The following is an 8,802-nucleotide window of genomic DNA, read 5'->3' on the forward strand; positions in this document are numbered from 1 at the left end:
AGCTCCATTTGATTCTTTTTTATGGTGTGTATTTCCTCTTTCAGATCATGAAAGAACTTCAACACCTCCTGGAACTCGTTGTCTCTTTCCTCCTGCATCTTCTGGAGTTCATTGTCTCTCAGCTCTTGTATCTCATTTAGTTTTGTCCCTATAAATATTCTGAACTCTCTATCAGACATTTCCAGGAATTCTACTGTACTGTCTGTGGATGATGAGGGATTGTTCTTTTCTCTTAGGGGAGAGATATTTTCTTGGTTTCTTATGTTTCTTGTGCCTCTGCAGTTGTTTCTGGTCATTCTGTGACAAAAGCTCTCCACAGTGCTTCGCAATGTGGTATCCACAGTAAGATTAGGAGTTCAGATTTATAAAGGGAAATTTCTTCATTAAAGCAGGAGGTTCAATAAGCGTTGAGGATTTCAATGACTCTAAAAGGATTCAGATGCTTGGCTACTGTGCACTAGACCTATCTAGACATCCAGTGTGTGGAGAGTGAAGCTTAGAGTAAAATAGTAAGATTAAAAAATATAAGCAAAAAGGAAAAAAAAAAGCTAGAAAAATACTACCAAAAATACTACCACGGCACTTTAGCACACTGCACAAACACTCTAGGACACACCTCAGCTTTAAAATGGCTTCTGAAATTAACAAGCAAAGAAAAGGCCCAAGGTGAGGAGAGGTGCTTGAAAATTAAAAAAATAAATAAATAAAGAAAGAAAAAAAGAAAAATTTAGAGAGAGTGAGTGTGAGACAGCCAGCCAGCCAGCCAGAGACAGAGAGAAGATGGAGGTCACCCTACCTTGTCTGAGTATTTCAGGAGTCTAGGAGATGGGTTTAGAGCACAGCTTTTCTGAACACACCAGGACACACCTCAGCTTTAAAATGGCTTCTTGTCTGAATATATCGGAGTCCCCCATGTGGAATTATGTTTAACAGGATGAATTCTCCACCATTTGAGATACTTGCTTCTCAGGCAGTTAGCACATGATCCCTGATTGTGCCCCTACGTGTTTCTCCTGCCTTCCTATTCTTTCTGGCCATTGGTCTCACAAAGCCCCTAGCTGGTTCTGAGCACCCACTCCTTGGTTTCTGACGTGGCTGATCAGCAGTCGTGATGATGACTGTGGCTCCTGCATTCGAGTCCGTTCACAGGAGCATCTCACATCCTGTGAGGCATCAAGGCCCCTCAGCAGCCCTTTGCATCACTGTGCTCGCTTCATACATAAGGAAACCGAACCCAGAGCTATTAAGAGACTGGCTTCAAGGCACCAGCAGATGGCGTGGAGATTAAGGCAGCAGGATGACACATGGCCAACCACAGTTCAAGTCCCAGACCCAGCAACTTCAAATCATGCTGTGTGCATGTACATGCACGAAATCCTGAGAGAAGAATGGAGGAGAAGGGATTGGGCATGGCATCCCCCCACTCAGGTGGTGATTTATCACTACCCTCTCTCTGGCAAGCACAAGCACCCTATGGCAAACAAAACAAAAGAAAAGCAAAAAACAAAAACAAACAAAACACACACAAAAAAACTTAAAACAATTTAAAAAGAGAGAGACTGACTTCAAATTCTCAGCTTCTGACTCCATGCTCAGTACTCTTTCTAGTAAACCCTCTTATCTTCCATTCATTCATCACTTTACTCTTTTTTTTTTTAATTTACTAGAGAGACAGAGAAAGAGAGAGAGCGAGACAGAGAGCGAGAATGAGAATAAGATAGCACCACCCTTCCCATGAAGCATGGTCATGCTGCAATCCCTCCTCCTCCATTTCTCCTTTCAGGATTCCGGGCATGCACGTACATGTGCCCAAAGTGTTCTGAAGCCCCTAGGTCCAAGACTCAAACCATGGATTTGGCCATGTGGGACCCAGTCACTTTGACCACCACACAAATAGTTGGCCCCATCCCTTTACTCTTTACTCAACATATAGAAGTCATTGATGGGTTTGTAGATGGACTGGATAACTAGCCAGGTCCTGTGTTCATCGACTCTAAGTATTTATGGGGCAAAAGAAAGTATGTTGTACCTGTCTAGCCAAGGACTCACTCAGAACTTCTTATTAATTAACTTGTATTTGTTAATTAGTTGGTTGAGGGAGGGACAGGCTGGGAAAGGCTTTACTTCGTTTACAACTTGATTCTGGCAGTCAGCATGGTTGAGCTCACTGTTTCCCAGTCATAAAAAGAGATCAGGATGGATATTCTTCTGTGCATCAAGGGCAAGATTGGAAAGGTATAAATCACTGGACTGGGTCCCCATGGCCTGTTCCTCACTCCATCAAGTTTCCCCCTATCTTGGGGCCTTGGGTGTGCTCTTGTCTCTCTGTCTGGAATGTGTCTTCCTGCCCCTCCCTTTTCATTTGGCTAACTCTTGCTCATCTTTGACCTTCTTCGGGGCACCAACAACTGTAACTAAATAGCCACATCCATCACTCGCAGCAGAGTCAGCTGTGTCACCTGGCTCCTCCACTGCATTCCAGGGACAGAAGAACATAACATGTGGATTTAGAAAACACGTGGACTTCCCCAGAACTCAAAGCCACTCCAGCCTTCAGGAAAGGGGTGCTGTATCTTGAATAAGATGTCTTTGCAGTCACAAAGAAATGGACTATCTTGCAGTTGTCTGTGTGTTCAATGTTTGGGGTTGAAGAGAGATTCTTAGATCTCTTCCTTCTGAAGCTTCACAATAACCCAAGCCAGGGGTCATCAGTTCTCCAGGAAGCACAGAAGTGGACTCTGTGAGTTCATAAGACCCCTCTGGGTTAAAGTGCAGGCTTGGGACTGAAGCCCTGTCTCTGTCCAGCCTTTCCCAGGGCTTTAGTTGGTAAAAGTGTATCTCGTGTCTCTCTCACTTTCTGGAATCACTGATGTGTGGCTGGATAAAATCTGTCCAACCACAGGTGATGTAATAGCTGTCAGAGAGGTCCAAAGATCCAAGGTCTATTCAGGCTCCCTTGGAAGGAAGGAACATGTTATCAGAGAGCAGAGTCTAGTGTTTATGTTGGACTACCCATTCTGACTGACTGTCAGATGTTGCTAGAGTTTGTTTGAGTTGGTTTTTATAGTTGGTGCTCCCCACCTGACTTCACCTTGATCCCTAAATGTTTTCTCAGCTATGTTATACAGCAAAATACCATTGATGTAAAGTTAAGATTTTGCTAGCATGGAAATAAGCATTTGGTACTGCCAAGATAAACACACACACACACACACACACACACACACACACGCACAAACAAGTAGGGTAGATTTTTGAGATGGAGAAGGGTGACTTAGAACATCAAGACTATCAATATGGAGTGAGAAAACTATGATAATGGATGGCGCAGATATATACAATGGAGGTCGGGGAATTAGAACCAGTTAGAAAGGATTAGAATAGAAATTCAGCATGTCGGGAAGAACCTGTAAATGACCAGCAGATGGCATAATGGTTACTTTGCTGGACTCTAACATCTTCGACCATGGTTAGAGTTCTGGACCCAGTGGCTTAAAGCTCACACTGGGAACGTGTGCATGCATGCCCAAAGTCCAGAAAGGAGAATGGAGGCAAAGGGATTGTGGCATGGCCATCCCTTCTGGGGGTGTGATTTCTCGTTTTCTGTTTCTCTGTCTCTCCAGCGAGTGCATGTGCCCTAAAGCAAAAATATCTGTCTCAAAAAAAATTTATATATATACATATATATATATAAAATCTTCATTGAAGGAATCAGTAAAATGGTTATGGTGTTGTTATTTATAACTTTAAGAGAAATTTAAACTAATTTTATATAAATATATATATATATATAATTTTTATTGGTAAATTTTGATATAAATTTAAAAACAAACACCAATATAGCTGCAGGATAAGTTCTTAGAAGTGGAATTGCTTGGCTATAGGATGCTATGGCTAACCATGTCTCATGGGTATGAGGATATTATGTATAAGTTAAAGTCCTAAAAGCAGAATGCCAGGGTCAAGAAGCATGTACCTCCATGGGAACCATGACTATGTCGCTGGACTCCCACGTAGTCGACCACGGTTTGCGTCCTGGACCCGGTGGCTTAAAACTCACGCCGGGCGTGTGTGCGTGCATGCCCAAGATCCCAAGAGGAGAATGGAGGAGAAGGGATTGTGGTGTGACCATCCTCCCGGGGGATGATTTCTCACTTTCTGTCTCTATGTCTCTGTCTGTCTGGTGAGCGCACGCGCCCTATAGTGAAAAAAAACTCTCAAAAAAAAAAAGTATGTACCTCCATGGCATCTGTAGAGATTGCAAATATGGCCTCACTAGGGTTGTCCGAGCAATATGAAAGGGCCTGTTTGACCAACATAATATATTACTCAGTTTTTGGCTCTTTTCCATTGCCAATTTAAAAGTGTTATCTCATAGTTTTACTTGTATTTCTTTCTTTATGAAGAGGTTGAGAGTCCATAGTCTTTTTTTAAAAAAGTTTGCCAGAAAGTGCATGCACTTGCCAGAGAGAGACAGAGAGAAAGCAAGAAAGCACCCCACATGGGACATGGTCACACCACAATCTACTCTCCTCCATTTCTCTCCCTTCCTTTGGGATTTTGAGCATGCACACAGATGTGCCCATTGTGTTTTTCAGGCCACTGGGCCTGGGATTTGAACTGCATGGTTGACTATGTGAAATCTAGCCACCTTAACCACCAGACCACAGGCTGGCCCAACCATCTTTTTATGTATTTAAAAGTCCTTTGTATTTTCTTTTTCTATGAACAGCTTGTTTATATTTTTTCTTGTTTTATCATGGGATTGGTATTTTTTATTGACTTTTTTTTTTTTTTGGAGAGGTTTTAGCTATAGGGCGTGTACACTCGCCAGCAAGAGAGAGACAGAGAGACAAAAAGAGAGAAATTACTCCCCAGGGGGATGGCCACGCCTCAATCCCTTCTACTCCATTCTCATTCTCCTCTTGGGATCTTGGCACAGACACACACACATACACACACATGCACCCAGAGCGAGTTTAAGCCACCGGGTCCAGGACTCGACCCGCAGTTGACTACATGGGAGTCCAGTGACACAGCCATTACACCAACTGCTGGTCTCTCAAGATCTTTGAACGTATAAGGGGAATTCATCCTATGTAATATAAGATGCAATTTTTTTCATTTGGTCATTTGCTTTAGCTTACATTGAGTTTTGTCAAATGGAAAGGTTTTATTTTGAGAGACAGAGAGACAGGAAGCAAGAAATCACCCCCCCGGGGGGATTGCCACGCTGTGATCCCTTCTCCTCCATTCTCCTCTTGGGATCTTGGGCACGCACGCACATGCACCTGGCGTGAGTTTTAAGCCACCAGGTCCGGGACTCGAACTGCGGTCAACTACATGGGAGTCCAGTGACATGGTCATTATGCTAATTGCTGGTCCCAAGGTTTTCATTTTCATAAAAGCTATGTATTACCTTTGTCAGCCTTAATTACATGGTGTATGGCACCAGGCCTGAATTGATTCAGTGGGCAATTGGTCTTACTAACAAGTGTAATGATTTGTTTAACGGCTACAGAGAGCAGAGATTTGTAAATGTTTTCTGTAAAGACCAGATAGTAAATATTTTGGATTCTGTGGGCAATAAGATCTCTGTTTTAACTACTCAGCTCCACCACTGCAGTGTGAAAGCTGTCATTTGACAATACATGAGTGAGGCTGTGTTCCAATAAAACTTTATTTACAAAAATGGGTTGAGGGTGGATTGGGTCCATGGGCCATCATTTACTGACCCCTCGCACAGAGGTAATTAGGGGCCTATCCTAGTCCAGTCTGTGTGTCTCACTGCCTCTATATTTGGTGTCACCCTCAGTCTACCCCACATTAGCCAGAAGATCACTTCACTTTATTCACTTGTGGGTCTCCATCTTCTCACTGCTGATTCACCAGTTGATCAGCAGAGACTTACCAAGTTTCCCAGTCTGGAACCAAAAAGTCAGGTCTCCATTCAGTTTGTAGGCAGCCCATAGATTCTTCATGTTATTTTTTAGAGAGAGAGATTTTTGCTATAGGGTGTGTGCACTCAATAGAGAGACAGAAGTGTCTCAGGAGGTGGCCATGCCGCAATACCTAGGGAGAATGGCCACATTGCAATCACTCTTCCTCCATTCTCCTCTTGGGATTTTCAGCATGCACACAAACACACATACACCCAGTGTGAGTTTGAAGCCACCGGGTCTGGCACTCAAACCGTGACTGACTACATGAGAGTCTAGTGATTACACCATTACACCATCTGCTGGTCCCAGCCCATAGATTCTTACGTTTCATAGCTGATGTGGTCACCCCATTGCTGCTCTTTGCTAGCATCTCAGTCAATGAGCCACTCAGCATATGGACATGCTGTAGTAATGGGGAAAGGGATTCCGGACATGTCCTTACAGGTGTCAGGAAAATGGAACAAGCTACATGGGAATTCCCATCCGACAGAGCCCATCCTTAGCCCCTTCCATACCCAAGTCAAGGCTTGTCTTCTAAAACCAGTTCTTACTCCTCTCTTATACACAAGAGAAAACCTAATAATGTATTAAGTTAGTAAGAAAAACAGTATAAAGATCATATGGTTATTAACCTGCATAATGAAAAATATTGCTTATTAACTTTATTAACTTCTCTACAATAGAATTTTCCTAGCATTGGACAGTACTTCATCTTAAACAAGGGCAGGCCAACAATGTTAGTTTGGGATAAAATGTGATTGAGCAATACATTGGCTAGTTCCTCATCTTTAAGAATTAGGGACCGTGGGGACCAGCAGATGGTGTAATGGTTATATCGCTGAACTCCCACATAGTCGACCGCCGTGTGAGTCCTGGTCCCAGTGACTGAAAATTCACATTGAGTGCGTGTGTGTGCATGTCCAAAATCCTGAGAGGAGAATGGAGGAGAAGGGATTGCATTGTGACCATCCCCCGGGGGATGATTTCTCTCTTTGTCTCTGTTTCTCTGGGGAGTACATGTGCCTTATAGCGAAAATCTCTCTTGTAAAAAAAAAAAAAAAAAGAAAATGAACTAGGGACCCTTTTAGGGTTACTTTTTAGAACCCCAATCTATGTAATTGGTGCCCAAAAAGGCATTATTTTAACTGGCATCAAGGTCTTATGAAAATAATTCTTCTGGGACCCATAGCATTTTATATTAGGTACATGATAAATAATAATAATCTCTTTCCTTTTTACCTGGCCAAAAAAAAGTCAACTTTTCTTTTTCTTTTGCTGCAGCTGTTACATAATGTAGAAAAAAGTCTAAAGTACTTCTACAATTCATTAAAGTCAGTTTGTCTTTAACATTTATGTTTCTTTATAGGAAAATAATTTTTCTTAGGATACAGAAATATCAACAGTTGTTACAAGATAATTAATAACAACAACAAAAGGACCAATAACAAATACACCCTCAAAATGTAAAGGGCCGGGAACCAGCAGTTAGCGTAATGGCTATGTCGCTAGACTCCCACGTAGTCGACCACGGTTCGTGTCCCGGACCCGGTGGCTTCAAACTCACGCCGGGCGCGTGTGTGTGCGTGCCCAAGATCCCGAGAGGAGAATGGAGGAGAAGGGATTGCGGCGTGACCATCCCCCCTGGGGGGTGATTTCTCGCTTTCTGTCTCTATGTCTCTCTCTGTCTGGCTGGCGAGCGCACGCGCCCTACAGTGAAAATCTCTCCAAAAAAAAAAAAAATGTAAAGAGCCAGGGCCAGCAAATGATGCAATGGTTACATCGCTGGACTCCCGCATGGCCAACTGTGGTTCAAGTCTTGGACCCAGAGGCTTTCAACCCACACCTGGTACATGTCTGTGTGTGCCCAAAATCCAGAGAGGAGACTGGGGGAAAAGGGACTGTGGTGTGGCCATCACCACTAGGAGGTGATTTCTCACTTTCTGTCTTTCTCTCTCTGTCTCTCAGTGAGCACATGCACCCAATAGCAAAAATCTCTCTTTAAAAAAAATGTACAGGGCCAATATTTTCAGCCCTCATTTTCTTCTTACAGCCCTCAACAAATATCTCTTGAGCTCCTTCTATTGCAGCATCTGTGCTAGACTCGAGAATACAGTGTTGAGCAAAAGAGACGTGGCCCTGCCCTCACAAAACTCAGTGTAGATGATGGGACACACATCGATTACATAATCTCTCAACATCTTAAATGCCAGCTGTGAAAGAGACCATAGAGGGAAGAACGCAGGACCACGGGCCAGGTTTACTGGACAGGAGAGGGAAGGTCCACCTGAGGAAGTGATTCTGGGAAGCAAGGAGGGACGGAAGCAGACAGGCAGCTGAGAGTGCACTGATAGGTTGTGCCTGGAAAGAGGGGGTATGGCCCCAGGGAGGAGAGAGGTCAGAGAGGCAAGTAGGGTGGGCCCAGCAGAGCCCTGAAGACTTCTTTTGAATTTTGCTATAGGGCATATGTGCTTGCCAAAGAGACAGAGAGAGAGAAATCAAGAAATTACCCCCCTCAGAGGGGGTGGCCACACTGCAATCCCTCCTCTTCTATTCTCCTCTTGGAATTTTGGAAACACATGCATGCACCTGGCATGAGTTTAAGTCTCTGGGTCCGGGACTTGAACTGCAATAGACTGACTACATGGGAGTCCAGCAATGTAAACATTATGCCATCTGCTGGTCCTGCCTTGAAGAGTTCTTAAAGATTCCAGTTTTTATTCTAAGAGCAGAGAGCAGCCAGGGAAAAGCGAGATTTTCAAATATGCATGTATAAAGATTATGCTGGCTGCCCTGTGGAAATGGATCCAAGGTTTGCAGGGAGTAACTCAGGAGGCTGATCTGGAGGCCACTCTGCTATTCA

General features: G+C 43.6%; 1 protein-coding gene across 3 annotated transcripts in view; it reads left to right on the forward strand.

Moving 5' to 3' along the window:
• Positions 1 to 8,802, forward strand: part of IL15RA (interleukin 15 receptor subunit alpha) — a gene marked incomplete at its 5' end in the record, with an annotated part of 41,685 nt that overhangs the window by 18,613 nt on the left and 14,270 nt on the right.

The sequence above is a fragment of the Tupaia chinensis genome, unplaced genomic scaffold (genome assembly GCF_000334495.1).
Source record: "Tupaia chinensis unplaced genomic scaffold, TupChi_1.0 Scaffold000275_1, whole genome shotgun sequence".
Taxonomy (NCBI): Eukaryota; Metazoa; Chordata; class Mammalia; order Scandentia; family Tupaiidae; genus Tupaia; species Tupaia belangeri.